Source organism: Pseudoliparis swirei, chromosome 24, assembly GCF_029220125.1.
Source record: "Pseudoliparis swirei isolate HS2019 ecotype Mariana Trench chromosome 24, NWPU_hadal_v1, whole genome shotgun sequence".
NCBI lineage: Eukaryota > Metazoa > Chordata > Actinopteri > Perciformes > Liparidae > Pseudoliparis > Pseudoliparis swirei.
Window position 1 is genome coordinate 5,021,145 of NC_079411.1, and position 18,606 is coordinate 5,039,750.

Genomic DNA, 18,606 nt, shown 5'->3' on the forward strand with positions numbered 1-18,606 from the left:
GGGAGGAATTGGTGGGATTTAGCTCCTCCCCTTTCCCTGACCGCGGTAACGGCACTCGCCTTGTGCAGAGGCAATCCATACCATAATAACACTATTTTAAGATCGATAGAAGCAAGACGGAGGCTGGCGACACCGAGGTGCTGCAGCTTTATAAATATTGTGTTTTCATTCATTGTTTGTAGATTGTTTAGCTCATCTTGCGCATATGACCTTGACCTTTGATGGGTGTGTTCCTGTTGCCACATGTTCTCTGAGAAGTTGAAGTCGATTACAAAGCTGGATGGAAAACATTAGAGTGAAATGTGGATGGAGGAATACACAGTTGCAGCATGTGTGCACATGTTGCATCATCTCCTGTTGTTTTGATACCAACTTCCAGTATAAATGTATTGGTAGGACAAAAAAATGCTACCAACTCTTAGTTTTAAACTCATAGTATCCTGACAAGTTGCTGTCTAAAGACAATTACAATCACCAAAAAATGACATTGTTGGCTTTATTTGTACTTGAAAATGAAAACCCTTCATGTAGATTATATTACTATTCCAGATTTAGTGGTATGTTCCCTTTATGCATCAGTAGAAATCCTTAATTTCCCCTCACATCACCGGGGCAGATCGCACTGCAGCAAAGCCCCCATCGAAGGCCCCGTCACATGACCCCGACCGGTCGGAGCCACACTTATCATGGCAGGCGACACAAAACAACAACCCCTCTCTCTCTCGATTGGAACGCCGTTCCTCCCGATGTCCTTTTGGAAAGATGAAAAGATAAAGAAACGCACATTTCGGTGCAGCGGCGGCGTGATGGCGACAACGGCTCCACACTTCCAGCCGCCTTCTGCCTCGGTCGGGGAGTCGTGTCGCATTAGCGCGCTCTGCCCTGTGAACACACAGTGAACACACTGGAGCCTGAAGCTACACAACAGAAGCTCCTTTTCAGATTACTCTATTTCCTTTACAGCTCCGCGATGATCACAGAAATTGCTTTTAAGTCGTGTTTTTCGAAATCGCAGCTCGTCTTCCTGTTCATCGGCCGCTTCCTGTGTTTATTATTCATCTTATTAGGCGTATTTATCAAATGGGGCACGTGGTGTGTTGTGTTTTGGAAAAGGAACATTGGAGAAATGTGTCTTATCATCATATTCTATTCCAGAGTGCTGTTGGATTGTTAATTATATTGTAAGAGGCTTATCGTGTTTGGAGCTGCGGCTATTTTTACTCAAATCACATGCAGTCACAGGACGCATGCGTGTGTGTGTGTGTGTGTGTGTGCGTGTGTGCAGATATTGGATGTGTGCATTTTACATTACGAATGAAATCTACAGACAATGATCAATTGTTCTGTTCTGTACTGTTTGAATCTTCTGAGCATTGTTTGTGTGTCTTGTTTGATGCGTTTTTAGCAAATTAGAATTCAAAAGACACATTGATTCATTATGTACTTTACAATGCACACACACACACACACACACACCGCACAGCATTTGCAAACACACACACACACACACACACACACCTATAACAAAAACTGGAAGGATTTTTGTGTAACAGGATCCGTGTGAAAATAAATCTGTTATTTGCATGGAATTTAGCTCGGAGCCGAAGAATAAACGCATTTTCTTGTCTGATTGCAATAAACCTCGTTGCACAAACACACAACCGAACACCGGATATGAAGACGGACTGAGTCTTGGATGCAATAAACCGGCAGCAGTTATGAAAGACTCGGATACAAGCGGCTGTAATAACATTTTAACAGAGAGAAAAACGAGAAAAATATACAGGATTGCGGAGAGAATCTCTCCGGGATTGAATGGAGGGTCTCAGGCACAGGTGTCAAACACAAGGCCCGCGGGCCAAATCCGGCCCGCCGCATCGCTTTATGTGGCCCCTGTCAGCTTGAAAGACACGTGATCCCCTTTTCTCAAAGAAATTGAAGAAAAATGTCCCGTGCTTTTATTTTGAAGGTTTTTTAATTAAATGGATTTAAGTTGTAATATTAGAGACATTTTATTCATGTACAATATTTCTACATTCCCATAGACAATAATCAAATGCAAAGATAGTTATTTAACAATTTGGTCGAGAAGTTTATAAAGTGTTTCCGGCCCTTTAAGAGGGCGGCCATGATGCTGATGTGGCCCACGGTGAAAATGAGTTTGACACCCCTGGTCTAAGGGGTCATAGGTCATCCATGTACCCTAACATCACAGTAGCCGTATGATACCAACATGTCTGGGTGAAGGTTGGACTTTATATAGGAATGTGTGAAATGTGGTTGATTTTCGTTTTCTTTCCCGTCGACGTGCTCGTCTCAACAAACCCCGAGCGTTATGTTTCAGAGTATTAGCAGGCGACATGAATACAAGTGTTTTCCTAATCCAGACCATGCCCACTCACTCCTTAACATTCAGTCCCCGCGAGTCCTCGGAGAGCGCATCACTATCGCAGCAGATGTCCCGTGATTGTGATATCCAAAAATCTCTGGGAGATATCGGTGATCTTTGCCTCGCCGCCACGCTGAAGGAATCCCAAGAGCCCGCAATTTACTAAATGATCCGTCTGACAATTTCAGCTCCTTCCAGAGCCGCGGGAAGACGTAACTTCTGGTTTGCAAAAGATAACTCTGCTGTTTCCCCCCCAGCTGTGGCGGCGGCGAGTACCCAGCCACGCAGATAGTTTGCTCAGCCTTTAAAACATCAGTCTCCGAGACATCCGCCTACATCCCCGGACAGTGGAAACGAATGGATGTTCGCTTTTGCTCTCCGCGGGTGAAACGCGACGGATTCGTCTTCACAGAAACGATCTCTTCACCCTCACTGGAAACCGTTTCCGCCGAGGAACATGGCACATTTTTGAAGAGCGCGGAACCAAAAGAAATCCATTCGTCGCCCTCAGGTTGGCGGCAGCGGGAGATGTATCTGCAAACCTCAACGAATAAAATTGAAAACTGTGCGTGCGACACACCCGTAATAATAAACGGGACACTGAGAAACTCGGTAAATGTCGGTGAATGGGAGGAAAACATTGTGTTACAAGTCAATATTTTGACTTAATATGACTTCATAGTCAATATAACTGATCACATGACGAGCTAAATAAGGTGCAGTAAGTAGTTATCAGCCATCTCTGCATGGAGCGTTTCAGCATCAGCTCATTATTTGATTCACTCCCATGTCTCCCATCAGGGTGTCCTCCTCCTCCTCCTCCTCATCAGCAGCCGATTTCATGACTAAAACACTCGCTGCTCCCCCAGCACCGAGCAGGAGAACGCGGTGGAGCGCTCGGCAGCTAACGGGCTGGATGTTTCTCTCAGGAAGGAGTTGGAGGAGACCAAAAGCAGAGCTTTAAGGAAAGGGAATATTGCTCCTGCGTTCGTCAGGTGGCCCGATATAAGCGCTCCGACAGCACGAGCGTCTAGTTCAGACATGCAAAAAACCCCGCCCCGCATCCGCCCGTTAGGGGCTTTTTAAATTAATCCGCCGAACTTCCAAATCGCAACTTTGTTTACTTCCGTGTGCGTTGGCGCGAAAAGTACTCTCACACAAAACCCTTCACATAATTTTTTGTCAAGTTTGTTGTTCAATTTTTTTTAAAATAACAACCAAACACACAGTAAATCATCAAAATCCCCCGCGCCCCACACAGATTTGAGACTCAAAAAGAAAAAGCTGCAGTGATTTTGGCGAGCAGCGCGGAACCTGAGGAGGAGCTGCGGAAGCACGAGAAGGAGAACCACGCCAGAAGAGAGCCACTTGGGTGACACGTTTACTGTTGCGGTGTCGTTACGGTCACGGGTGTCCGTCACGGTAACGTTACAGCTTGTGCTGGTCTGACTAGTCTTGTATTTTACAGAGAGGATTCACCAGCGCCTGCAGCCCCCCCCAGCTCTCCAGCAGAGGACCCCTGCCCGATATGCAGAGATGACGACATATGATGATATAATAGTCTATATTGTAAAATAGTCTGTCAATAGTTGTGTTCTGTTGTCTATTTCTGTATTTTTTTTTTTTTATGAATGTTTTTAAATTTTTTTTTATGTTATTATATTTTTTTTTTTTTTTTGAATGTTTATTTATTTTATTTATGATTGAAACTTTATCTGTGTCAGTCATTTGAAGTCATTTCTTAGTCCCATTCTTTATCATTTTTAGTGAAAAAATAAAATTTAAAAAAATTTTTATTAAAAAAAAATTTTTTTTTCCAATTTGTTTTATTAATTTATTTATTGTTATTACAAATTTTTTGATCTTCTAACGGAGCCACAGAGACTTTTCTAACATGACCAGTCACATCAAACTCCAACATTCAGGAACAACTCCCAAAAAAAGGAAGAAAGGAATAGGACTTCCTTAAGGGAAGATCCAGGACAGACAGGAACAGAGGATATCAGATTGATTTGTGTTTGCAATACATTCATCTTTTTTTGTATTTTAGATTTTGTAAACCAATTTCACCAAAAGTAAGTGTAAAACAGTAAAATGTACAGTTTTTACAGAAGAAATTCATTTTTTTTTTTTCATTTTTTATTTTTAATATTTTTTTCAGGTCATTTTGTTCTGCTGTCAGTCTGTTAGTCATAGATTGCTGTTTGTGACAAGTTCATACACACCAGACTTTGGACATGCCTACCTAGTGACCTGATTTAATGACTTCTGGAGATATTTGCTTAAGGTGTTCTATCAGGACAATTATAAAATAAGGGTCCGTGTCTATTTTTTATTTAAAACAATTATTTATTGAGCTTGAGTGAATCGTATTTTAATAATTGAATTGAAATTTGTTGATTTTTTGAATCTCTTTCCAGTCAATGTTTTACTTTAACCTTGCATTGAAATGTATAAAAAACAAATGCAGGCGCAAATTTAAGGTTTAATAGACCAGGTCAAATTTCCTGACCCTCCCCCGGCCCGTCCATCTGTTTGTGCCCGACCCACCCTTTAGAACCGAACTTTATGGTCTAGTTGATGTCTTTGGATCCGCCGAGGTTAACGAGAAAAGAATGCGCGCTTTGTTGTAAATCGTCGCTTTTTTTGCATTAGTGATAATGTGGCTCCCATTTGCACGGCGCCATAATAATTTGACATTAGCAGCCGTTGTGGAAATGGGTGTCATAAAATGACATTACCTGTCGTCATCATTAGCCATATGGCGATGTCCCGCTCCGGTAGAGCTCTCTGAAGGAGCTTCTTTGGGCCCACTGCACATTGACGGGTGCACAACCGGCTTTTTAAAGACTTCCAGCGCTTTCATTCGATCCCATTCAATTTTTTTTCTATGCTATTCTTTTGACACGGTTTGACACTCAAAAGCACCACATGTGCATATCTGCTCATGCGCTCACATCTTTCTCTCTGTGCATGGCTATTTAGATAAATTCATGGGCTGTGTTTATTTTTTCCGGCTCCACAGATTCACATGTGGCACTGGACACACTCCAGTTCACAACGGTGGGCAGCAGCTATCTGTGGCTAGTCCGCGGGCAAAAGTAAACCAAAATAGTGCGTCGGTTAGAGAGCATCGAAATACAGATGATACCCAAATCACAATTTGTCTTTGATACCTTGATTTAAATTTTTTTTTTAAATGACACGGTCCTTTGAGGGTTCACAAGTGACTTTACCCTCATGTTACCTTCGGGTCAATTTGACCCCATTCAATGTTTAACCCTCCTGTTACCTTTATATTTACTGACATATTTTACCCTCGGGATCAATTTGACCCCAGCAATTAAAACCTCCAGAAAATTATTAGAATTAATATTGTTTTCCAAGTTTAAGTGTGAGGTACTTTATGTTTGTTTGTTGACTACCTAAATAGCCCTTTAAATATATAAAAAAGTTGATATTTCTTATATGTTTGACAGTGAAAAACAGCCTGGGGTCAAATTGACCCCAAAGAACACAGACATTAAACATTGAATGGGGTCAAATTGACCCTAAGGTAACAGGAGGGTTAAAGAAGGCCATGACTGAAACACAGGAAATATACAAATGTACGAAAGTGGAAGAGGCAAATCTAGAACATAAAGACTTATTTTGAACTCTTTTTCAAAATAAAGAACGTAAAAGCAACCAGTTATGAAACTGGTGGTTGTCAAGGCTGAAAACAAAAGGACAAGAGTAAACCAGCTTACTGGTCTATCCATTAAAGATAAAGTATAAGTTGTGCATCATCAGCCGAAAACTGCCAAAAACTGAGCAAACTACAGAAAGTTTCATATTTATTATGCCCTTCATTTTTTTTTTTTACAGGTTGTTTGCCATGTTTCTAATAAAAAAAACAAAGAATTCAATATTCGCCGTACTCTGACGAATATCCTGTTCATCTCTGTCATGTCTGATTCTGAAGATGGATGGCTGCCACGGCTACAACGGCAGCCTCTCCTAAATATGCTAATACCAATAATGTCATGCGGAGAAGAGTCTGGAATATATTTGCGAGGAATAATCTACGACGAGAGAGCGCCCCAGACGGGATTTCATCTCCATGCCGATGACCTCCGATCATTTAGCTCTCTTATCTGTGTCTAAATGCGATGATGTGCATGTTTGCATGTCATGTGCGTCTGCGTTCACGTAACGGCGCGATCGCTCGGGCGATAAACGTCCAACGGGAGGATGGATGGACTCGTTGCGTGAGGGTAATGGGAGCAGGAGCTGCCGGAGGAAGAGACGCCCGGGCTTGAACAGCTCATCCGGGATTACAAGCAGGTCGCCGTGGGAATCGTGAAGCCACGGCGTCGCTCACCTTCCACTCTTATGAGCAAGGATTGCACCGTGTGTCCACGGGGAATAAACAAAAAAAAATGCTCTCTGTGTGTGTGTGTGTGTGTGTGTCTATTATTGGTTCAAGCTGCGAGTTATGTCCGTGCCCAGTGGGCGAGGATAGAAACTGAGTTAATTGGCCGGGAAAGATTTTTCGGAGGATGTTTTGCAAAAGCGCCTGCACGGAGGTGTAGTGGCGAGCACCGTCGCCTCACAGCGAGAGGGCCACGGGTTCGGTTCCCGGTCCGGGCGCTCCTTCTGTGTGGAGTTTGCATGTTCTCCCCGTGGCGGCGTGCGTTCCCTTCAGGTTCTCCGGATTCCTCCCACAGACCAAAAGACATGCAGGTTAATTGAACTCTAAATTTCCCCTAGGTGTGAGTGGTTGTCTGTCTCTAAAGGACCCGTACATTTTAATCAACCCATGGTAAATGTTAAAACGTTTAGCTAGGCTAAATTTCAGGTCCCTGTGGCCAGATGTTACAGCCTTGCCACTAAACATAAAAAGCAATAAACATACAGGTTACGCAAAACACTTAAAATATATATGTGCCCTGAGATGGACTGGCGACCTGTCCAGGTGACCCCGCCTTTGCCAAATGTCAGCTGGGATCGGCTTTTTTGGTTTAGATAATGGTTGGATCTTCGCAAAATTCGGATTTGAGGTGGTTGATTTTGTAGATTTCTCACATGTCGTCAGTTGTTTAGTGGCCGTGATGTTAGCTTCAATATGCTTTTAGTGAACAGCGTTGAATTACAGCATTTTCTTCCTAATTAAATTGCAACATCCTTCTGGATGCGATGGCGTCCGCCTTGTGATCTCTTTCCCTTTGTTGTCCTCTCTGTCGATGATGTCATGCTTCAGCTGTGAACTGCTTGTGCGTTGTATTTCTGCATGACTGAGATCTCCTCTGTGTTATTCTCCGGAGCGTCGGTGCTCTTTTACCGGCACGCTACCTCTCGAGTGGTGCCGTAGTGTTCATTTAATACATTATTATGCAGGATAACAATCATAATTTCCAATTAGATAATTGGATTGCAATTTTCCACATCTAAGATGTCAATAAACTGCCTCCAGCTTGTTCAGAACTCTGCCGCTATATAATAATAAAATTGTTATTATAAACCGTTTGTGGAAATGCCTCATTATGTCTCATTATATTGGCTCTCAGTTCATTTAGCAATTCACTACCTTTTTTCAGGAGCTTTCAAATGCATCTTGTGTCGGATCAACAGATGTCATGGAGTTGTTACAACAGCTGAGCCATCTCCATGACAACTGAGCAGACGCCATACTTTAAAGAAGACACGAGATGCATCAGAAAGTTTGGGTTTGATTTTTTTAAGTGGCAAAGTCCTGGACCGTTATTTCTGACCTGTGTTGGAGAAAACATCAACAGGCCTAACCATCCAAGGCCAGTTTGACCCTTCTGGGCTACAGTAGAAAAATGGTGGCCGGTTCTGTGAAGAGGACTTGTTTAGATATAAACAACTTATTCTAAGGTTATGAAAACACAATGATTCTTATTTTTAGGTGATTATACAATAAAGAAAACACTATTAATAGTATAATTATCCAATCCTGCCTTCATACGTATTCTCTAAATCAGGGGTGCTCAATAGGTCGATCGCGATCTGCCAGTCGATCGCGGCGTAGTATTGGTAGATCGCATGACATTAAAAAATATTGTCCCGCCCCCCTGAAATCTGGACGGAGCAACCCAAAAAAAGTCACTTGCACCCCCCCCCCCCCCCCCTCCTTGGTAGATCATTTTGACTTGGTCACCTTATAAGTAGGTCGCATGCTGAAAAAGTGTGAGCACTCCTAGTTTATAAGTATTTAGATTAGATATAAATAAATATATATATATATATGTTATATACATACATATATATTTGTGTATATATGTGTGTATATATATACATACATATATATATATATATATATATACAGTATATATATATGTGTATGTATGTATGGTTATATTACACATGTAATTGCAAACAATCTCATAGGGTTCATTGGCCCTGCTGATGTGCCCCGCCCACTCCTCCTCTCTACCTCCATCTGCTGATGGATTGTGGAGGTCTGGATCGTGGTCCATGCCTACTACCAACTATTCAGGACGGTCTTTCTTTGGCTCGATCCCCGCCCGAGTCCATGTGTCCCTGAGCAAGGCAGCTGTCTACGGTGTATGATTGAAAGTCGCTTTGGATCAAAGCGTCAGCTAAACGTGATGTAATGTTCCTTCTGTCTTTTTGAAAGACAACGCACTTGAACATCTTTTTAATTTCTTTAATTTCTTTAAATTTCTTTATGTAGGAAATGAATTCCCTTTTTGTTTCTCTTTTATCTATAGTCCTTGGCAATTCTCATTTCTGAGAATCACCTTCCCACCCACCCGTTTTGTGATCTCACAGCAGAGCCCACCCACCCCCTTCTCCAATTCAGCCACTTCCCTGGGTGGAGGGGGGTTTCTGTGAGATTCACAGACGTAACTTCTGCTGGAAGTCACTGCTAGTTACAGACTCTGGTTCTGTGCTGTGACGTCACTACTCACAAGCGACGTCACAGCACAGAACGAGAGTGCTTACATGTCATGTGACAATGTTTCCATGGTGACTGTAACGGATCCCCGTATTTGAATCTGCGTGAGACTTACTGCTGGTGAACCTCTTTATTTTCTTTCTTTCGGCGAATACAATTGAACCAAAAATCTTTCTTAAATACCTCCTCGTCACCACCGTAAGAGCATTAGCCTCATACGGGACCATTCAAACAATTACAACTTTATATGAAATGCGCATCCGTCCGTAACATTTAGCCGTACCGTCAAGTTTGAATTTTAACAGCGCTTCCTTTTAACATTTCAAAATAAAAGTCCGATTTAGCTCTAAGAGGAAGTAGATTAAAACATATACAAAATCATAAAACAATACAATATAAAAAGGCATACATCAAAACCAATTAAGCAGATACAAAAGAAGGCAATCAACACAAAACAATACACCTTTTAAGGGTTATTTACAGTGACAATAGCCGTTTCTCAATTCAAAGTACACTGAGTACAGACTTGTGTTCTTTTGGAGGGACGGAAAAGCTATCATCTTAAAATTAAATGTAAAATGGAATCATATTTGGTTTGCTAAAGATTTACGTTAAACAATTCACATGTTTTTCTTCCCACTGATCCACTGAGACTTATCATGATTGGTCCTGAATTAGTGGGAAAATGTCTAGGAACAAAATAAATAAATAAAAATCCTCAGTAAAACTGGTGTTTATTTTTTCTTCTGAAATGGTTCTCTGTGAAAACATTCGTTTTTATAAACCTTCTCATGAGCCAAATGGGTGGAAAACATTGTTCCAAACAGCGGGGGGCAAAATGTATTAAATTCGCTGGGAAAATAGCTTTGAAGCAAAGAGCAAGGCTCAAATTTAACTCGAAGAAAATAATGTATCGCAATTACTCAAATTGAAAAAAACATTGTGACGGGCTGCAGACAAAAAAGACACTCTCCTGGAAGTTGCAATCAAAGCCCACACACACACACACACACATCCACCCCCCTCCCTTTTTACACAGTGTGAGCGAGATGACACATGTTTGCACCATATGTGTCGCATTACATTTCTGGTTTTAATGAGCAAATGTTGAATTTCAGCTCTCGGATACAAATGATGTTTTTTCCCTCCCCTAGTGTGCGTGTGTGTGTGTGTGTATGTGTGTCAAGCCAGTAAATCACAATCTAATTTCCTGCTCGTCTCCCGGCTGCCTGTCAAGGCCACGATGTGTTGGAGGTCAGTTCACGGCCCTTAATCAATCCTTCCTTATTAGCTTGTGCGCTGTAAACCCTTTACATGAACGATCACACGTTTGCACACCGTTTAACGTAGAACGCACACATGCACAAACGCAAATATTTTCTAATTAGAAATCCGAGGACGGAACCAAGCGCTCGAAAGAACCCCCTCTCGTTACAGTTTCCATTTCTTCCACCTCTTCTTTTTCCTCTCTTCTTCGTCGTCCTCTTTTACCCTTCGAGACTAAATTCAAGGTACCTCTGAATCCTCCTTCAACCCGAAGCCGTACGTGAGGTTCACCATAAAACCTCTTCTCTCTCTCTCTCTTAGTTTTCCTCTCACGCAGATAGAGCAATGATCTTATTCGTATTCACACTTTACTGACACATTTGGCTTGTATCTGCACTGTGTTGGAAATGATCACACAGGCGTGTGGGGGGCAAAACAAATTAAACCCTGGCTGATGAATTTGTGTACATTACATGTCAACTGATCTGTTTTTCGTGGTAAGTCCACTTGTACAAAAGAAAAATGGCAAATTTGGAAATGGGTAGTTTTGTAGTTCCGTGAGGTGAGGCGTCGCCGCTAGCAACAAGCCCGCTAGCTAACTTAGCTTCCACCGTCCTACACAGTCGCTTAAAACCCATTTTTATAGAACAGCTTATCAGTGATGTCGTCCTTTTATGCAGTTCTTTGGTTCCCCTAATTTAGTCTGTCTGTTTTTTAAAATATTTGTATCTTACCATTCTATTGGTTTTGCCTTGATTCTCTGTACAGCACTTTGTAAACTTTGCTATATAAATAAAGTTATTATTACACTGGTTTCAGAACATACCGGCCGCATGCTTCTTTGATCGAACTTTTCGACATTTTCATTCGACGTGCATGGCGTCCACCCGCCTTACTCTTTGATAACATAATCAAATATATACTATCCTAAAGTCCAAGTAAATGCAAATCCCATCCTCAATCCACGGATTTTGCCGTAACGGCATTGCCGTAACATTTGTTGCCATGTGTTCACTGTTCAACGCCATTTGGATTTCCATTTAAAGACGAGTTATCCAACGTCATGTAGCCCACCGGTAAGATCTCCTTGCGCAACCTCTCTTCAAAATAAGCATCCGTTTTTGATATCTTCTTCTTATATTTCTTGGAAAAACCCGCTCGGGGTGCATGCACCGACAACTGGAGTGTGCAGTGTACTCAGTCACGGCACGACTTAAGAGGTGAGAATTATCGGCTCCAAAAAACAGTAAACATCCAGAAGCGTCTCTCTAAGAATCAGAATCAGTTGATGGAGGGTGCTGGTGGGCTGATGGTCTGTGGCTTGTTGGTGGGGCTGTGGGGATGGTCTCAGGACTGCTCCATTGTCCCCACTCCTGAATGCCTGGTCCTTCTGCAGTCTTAGCAGGGTTTGTCGTTGTTATAACTCATGGATGGAATACAGCTGTCCTCACAGCCTCTGTGTACTCATCCAGGCTGTTGATCCTCCAGAGCCTCACGAACTTCCTCACCACAGGTTTGCAGGAATCAGATGAACCATGACGTGGTCAGAGTTTGATAGGCCCTGCTGATTGTTGTGTAGCAGTGGTCCAGAATGCAAATCCCCAGTACAATAACTAAAGAGTCCGAGTTGTTATATGTTTAATGCGCGAATGTCCAGCTCATGTTACGCCTGAAGAATCTGCAAACCTATGAAGCCCGACTCATTGCAGCGGAAGGGCGAACATGGATAACCTGCTTATTTTGACTCCCTCACGGAGGGAGCCGAGAGCTCCGACGTTCACGCTTACCTGGCGGAGAGGATTTCAAAATGGCTCCGAGTCTTCGCGTCCGCTCCGCCGAAGCAGGTGAAATGCCGTCGTCTCAGTCGTGGAACGCTCTCCAACGCTAATTATAAAAGTAAAGAGATCGCTTCCTGGAGGGAGCTGACATCCAGCTGGAGTTCAGCGCCGACTACAGCGAGGACAAAACGACGCCATATTTATGGATGTTCATTGCTTTTTACCATCACATTGAAAATGCGGAAGGTTATGTTTTGATCGCCGTGTATTTATTTATTTATTTATTTACTCGCATAACTAAAAAAGTATTAAACCGAATCGCATGACATTTGGTGGGATGATTGGTTATTATCCGGGGACCATTTTGATTAGATTTTGGGATTGATTGGGTCAAAGGTCAAGGTCATGAAAAGGTCACAATCTTATTTTTACCATAGTCAATTTTTATCCAATTGGCATGCAACTAATGCCAAAATGTTCATAATTCAATGCCCAATCTTGTGGTATGCGAAGGTATGCGCTCTACCGAGTGCCCGTTCTAGTTTTATAAGTAATGGTGTTCAATTTAAATAGTTTATGTTAATACTCAAAGTTCGTCTTTCGAAATTATTACTCAATCTTAACTCGCTGCTGTTATTTTGTTCCGTTTTTCCAATTTATATGACTGAAGGACTAAAGATATCATCATCCGGCTCCATTATAATATGTCTCGGCGCACTGTCCCACGGGATGACTTACAGTTTGTTGAAGGGTGGAGTAGAGGGGCTATCTGGGTCTGTTCTTTCACTTGTAGACACCGTTTGTCCCCCCTTTTCTGGACCAAGAGGTCATTTGGGGGTCACAACCTATAACCTGACCCACCAGATGGTTTGTGGCACTTTTTGAAACTTTTTTTTTTCCTTTCGCTTTTTGTTTTTCGACCTCCAATTAAATTGATTAATTGATAAATGGACCTCGGGTTTTATGGGATGCATTCAAAGGTCGCATCAGAAATCAAACAATATCCTTCGCATCAAATCCTAATAAAATTGTGGAAACCTTGTGCTGACGCAATGGCAACTGAAACTGATACCGAGCATACGACTGAAGAATGAGACTTGGATTCATGCACAGGTAGTAGTTTTGCTGTTTTAGCTTTTAATCCCTTTTGGATTCTCCATAGAAGGGAAGCTTTCTTCAATTCAAGGTAACAAATTGAAATACAAATGATCATTTTGTAGGTGAAGTATTCATTTAACCTCCAGTCCAGGAAAGGACTTTTTAAATGTACTCTTATCAAAACTAGTATAAGTCGGAGGATTTTCATGAATTTTTTTAACCATTACATTTACCTAAACTGCCCCCCCCCCCCCCCGGAGGCCGTCTGTTCGATGAAGGCGTCCATCACCCTAGAAGAGTGAAGAAAAGCCATTCCATCAATAGACATAGGCAGATCTCCGGATTTAGATGGATTACCACAAGAATTATTCTATTCTTTTCGCGACCAGTTTGGCCCTGTGCTGTTGAGTACTTAATCTTTCCATCAGTAGTGGTTCCTTTACCATAAGCTCAAATATTGCTGTCGTTTCTCTTTTGCTGAAGAAGCACAAGCCTCCAATTGACTGTTCTCCTCGAAGGCCTTTAATTCTCATTAACTGTGAGGTTGCAACAGCCGTAGGTCCTCGAACCCATCGTCATATAATAAATCCCTCTAAATCCCTCACATCTTTTTAAAATGTTAAAGACATGTTCTTTCCATCTAGTTTCGCTCCAGATCGCTAATGGAATCAATTGCACTCTGTTCCGGTCCCCGTGGTGTTTTTCACTCCCGATGTGTGTCATGGCGCCCAAATAACAAACAATTCACATATCCACCTCACCCACCAAATGTGATATGTTCCACCTTAGGGAAAATGGGACTTTGGGACAGTCGTGTGCTTTTACTGATTAGCCAAGACATTTTATATAAATGATTTTGTCGATCTCAGCTTGCATGCCCATTTTATTATATAAACATGGAGGTTTGAGACATAACGTCAACTCTGTAATCTCTTGACGTGCAGTTTTTTAAACTAGAAGTCTGGCAATATCTTGCACATTGCACCTTGAAAAGAATTTGGGGGAAATGTCTCAGGTGTCGTATCTTATATTCTTTAAAGGTAGCCATCCCTCACTCACAGTGTCTTTCTCTATGACGTGTCCTCTTTGGAGCTCACAGAAAGAGCTCGTCCCTGCAAACTACCACATGCACTGTTGGCGAGCGATGGCTCTCTTCTTACCAGGATGTTGCACAGCTGGAGCTTTCAACAGCACGATTACATCACGCCAAAACACAAAATATGACCTGCTGGCCAAAGCTACCCGTGAGAAAAAGTGTTTTAATTTAAATATGTACGGTTAACTGTCTCTGTCAGTTATGCTTTCATGTATTTATTGCTTACTTGTTTGCTCGTTCAAAAAAATATATATATATATACAGGACTGTCTCAGAAAATTAGAATATTGTGATAAAGTTCTTTATTTTCTGTAATGCAATTAAAAAATATTAAATATTAAAAGAATAAAAGGCTTGCAATATTTCAGTTGATTTGTAATGAATCCAGAATGCATGACATTTTTGTTTTTTTAATTGCATTACAGAAAATAAAGAACTTTATCACAATATTCTAATTTTCTGAGACAGTCCTGTATATAAAAATATAATTTACATAATATAGATACATTCTTTTCATACATATACAGTACATATATGTGATGTACTGTATAACCTTTGCTATTTCTGCGGCTATCATTATGGATGAAGGACAGTAGCATAATTATCAGATCTCTTTGATTTTTAATGCTGTTGGTTTATGTGTATAATGTTAATGAGAATCCTGGGTAGCAGGGCGATGGGGTCATTTTATTTATTTTATTCTTCTTCTCTTTGTGCACTGCTTTGGTTCCTCATGTCAGCGGGTCGCGGGTGGAGCTGGAATGGTTTTTTTAAGAAGAAACGACGAAAATTGGGGTCCTCATCTCACTTTTATGACTGTAATTGCGCTTCTTCTTTTATACCGACAATAAATAAATAATTGATCACACAAAAGACGTTTCATCAAAGTTTTACCCAGCAGCTGTTAATGGGAACACATAAATTGCCAAAGCACCTCGAAGCAAATATGAGACTTAATATTTTTTTTAACTGTTTCCATATGCTTTTCCTCTGGAAAGTTACGTCAACAGCCAGTGCATCCATCAAGTCTCTGAGGTCAAATATCGAGGTCTGTTGCTGGGTCCTCACCTGAAATATGTTAAAATAAATTGTAGATCTGTAAGATTCGATCCGTACACAGAACTATATTTGCACTCAATGTTTTTTCACCCCTCAGTTATTGCATTACGTCTTCATCGCAGCCATCAGACAACAAAACATGCAACAAGTTTTTTATTTTGTTATTTCAAATCCCCTTCTAGGGACGAGCATTGGAAATTCGCATATAAAACACTGTGCTACACTGCGTTGGATAATTGTTTTGGAAATGTTCACCTGTTACTCCTTTCCAAATAAACATGTAATAAAAGAAAAATATGAAAAATGAAATTGGAGAGAGATTTAGTTTCTACAGCAGGACTTCTGTTCACACTGATTGCCTCCTTAAATCACGCTGCCTGGCATTCATAAAAGTGAATGAACATTTTTTAATACTTGAGTGATTATAGACCGCATGTCCGTTCGGGGGGCCGCCGTGCACCGGCACGCTAAACATATAATCCAGCCTTCACCTGAGAAGCTGGTCGGTGATAGTCGGCGTCCTCAGTGGACACCGACTGAGAGAGACAGATATGGAGTTAAAAGAGGAAAGTGAGGGAGAGGATCATAATTTATAAATGCCAAAGGAGAAGTTGACAACAGAGTGAGGACGGTGGGATGGAGGAAGAGACCTAACAGAGACTTCGAGCGATGGAATAAGACCCGGGGAGTTGTGTTATCAATACGTCGCACGCGGTGCTCGACAAGTTTATGAGGGCTCTGTGATATATTAATGTGGCACATAATGATTTAATTCCTATGATTACCGGCAGTCATTGTTGCACTTTTCTTTTCAGATATGACTTGGCATCACTTCAGCCTTTCGGGCCTTTGTTTGTTCCTATAATTTCGCCTGTTTTATGATTTGACACCAAACCTCTCAGGAATGTAATTATCTTGTATTATGTTATCATTTCTCTGAACTCATGCCATCAGACCAATTAGGCACAGCAGGACCAGAATGCTAACGGTTGCCAATAAGCACCAAACTAATTGAAGGTGATGGGAAAGTAATTTGTTTTGTAGGTATCAAAGCACTAAGTACTGAACGCTATTAGAATGTGTTTGTACTAGCTTTTAGTATTGGGGAGGGTTCTATCCCGGCCTTTGGCGTACATAGGGCTTGTATACTGTAACCAACAAGGTCACTCCTAATTATATATGAACAAATGGTGAGGAAAAGAGGAACATTTTAGGGATCACCAGATCACAATTCCACCAAATGTATATATGAACCCAATTTCATAACAATCCATCTAATAGTTAAATTCAGTTTATTTTATATAGCCCAATATCTCAAATTATGAATTTTCCTCAGCAGGCTTTATAATCTGTTCACATACGACATCCCTGAACTTTGAGCTCACATTGGAGCAGAAAAACTCCCAAAAAATAGAAAAAACCCTTTCATGGGGAAAAAAGAGAAGAAACCTTCAGGAGAGCAACAGAGGAGGATAAGCACATTCAATGAATATGACAGAAATGTATGAATGATTCGTGGTAGGCATGTACCACGTACCACGATCCATAAAGATGCAAAGTAAACTGAGATATTGGAAATATCCACGAGATTTGCAGCCAAAACGTGCATTGTGTGGCACTCTACTGTGTGTGTACAAACATTCTGGAAAACACTGTTCCCGACAATGTTCCCGATCATAAAAACATCCATTCATAGTTGTTGACACATTTCACTCAAAACCATAAATATGAACGCCACATGGGATATATTATACATCAGGATAATCACCAAAGTCATTGAGATCCGTCATCTGGGGGGACCGTGATATTCTGAACACTAGGGAGGGCCCTCAAAACTCAGTTCTGAATGAATGAAAACCCAAAGTATTGATTACGTCTGGAGTAAACTGTTCTTCTATCGGTAGTTTAGAGGAGCGAGAAAAAATAGCAGCGCTGCAAACACATCTGTGTCCCAGCCTGTCTTTGCACAAGGATTCCTGCTTTCACTCGTACAAACACACGACTGCGGCTCACACACACACACACGGCGGCAGAGAGAACAAAAAGATCTAAAGTGCGGCTGCATTTTACTGGAGATGCTGAGAACTCTCCTCGTCACAAACGCAATAAAACCCTCACAGGCGAGCGAGGTAATAATGGCAATTTATCAAAACATTTGGCGAACAAGCAAAACATCCATCTGCAGAAATGCACAGACTTTTATCTGTAGAGCTGGCAGCCATTCGTCCTCGTCCACTAAAGGACGAATGAGGACACGGTCCTATAAGCTAACGCTAGGAATGAGGACACGGTCCTATAAGCTAACGCTAGGAATGAGGACAAGGTCCTATAAGCTAACGCTAGGAATGAGGACACGGTCCTATAAGCTAACGCTAGGAATGAGGACAAGGTCCTATGAGCTAACGCTAGGAATGAAGACAAGGTCCTATAAGCTAACGCTAGGAATGAGGACAAGGTCCTATAATCTAACGCTAGGAATGAGGACAAGGTCCTATGAGCTAACGCTAGAAATGAGGACAAGGTCCTATAAGCTAACGCTAGGAATGAGGACAAGGTCCTATGAGCTAACGCTAGGAATGAGGACAAGGTCCTATGAGCTAACGCTAGGAATGAGGACAAGGTCCTATAAGCTAACGCTAGGAATGAGGACAAGGTCCTATAAGCTAACGCTAGGAATGAGGACACGGTCCTATAAGCTAACGCTAGGAATGAGGACAAGGTCCTATGATCTAACGCTAGGAATGAGGACAAGGTCCTATGAGCTAACGCTAGGAATGAGGACAAGGTCCTATAAGCTAACGCTAGGAATGAGGACAAGGTCCTATGAGCTAACGCTAGGAATGAGGACACGGTCCTATAAGCTAACGCTAGGAATGAGGACACGGTCCTATGAGCTAACGCTAGGAATGAGGACAAGGTCCTATGAGCTAACGCTAGGAATGAGGACAAGGTCCTATGAGCTAACGCTAGGAATGAGGACAAGGTCCTATAAGCT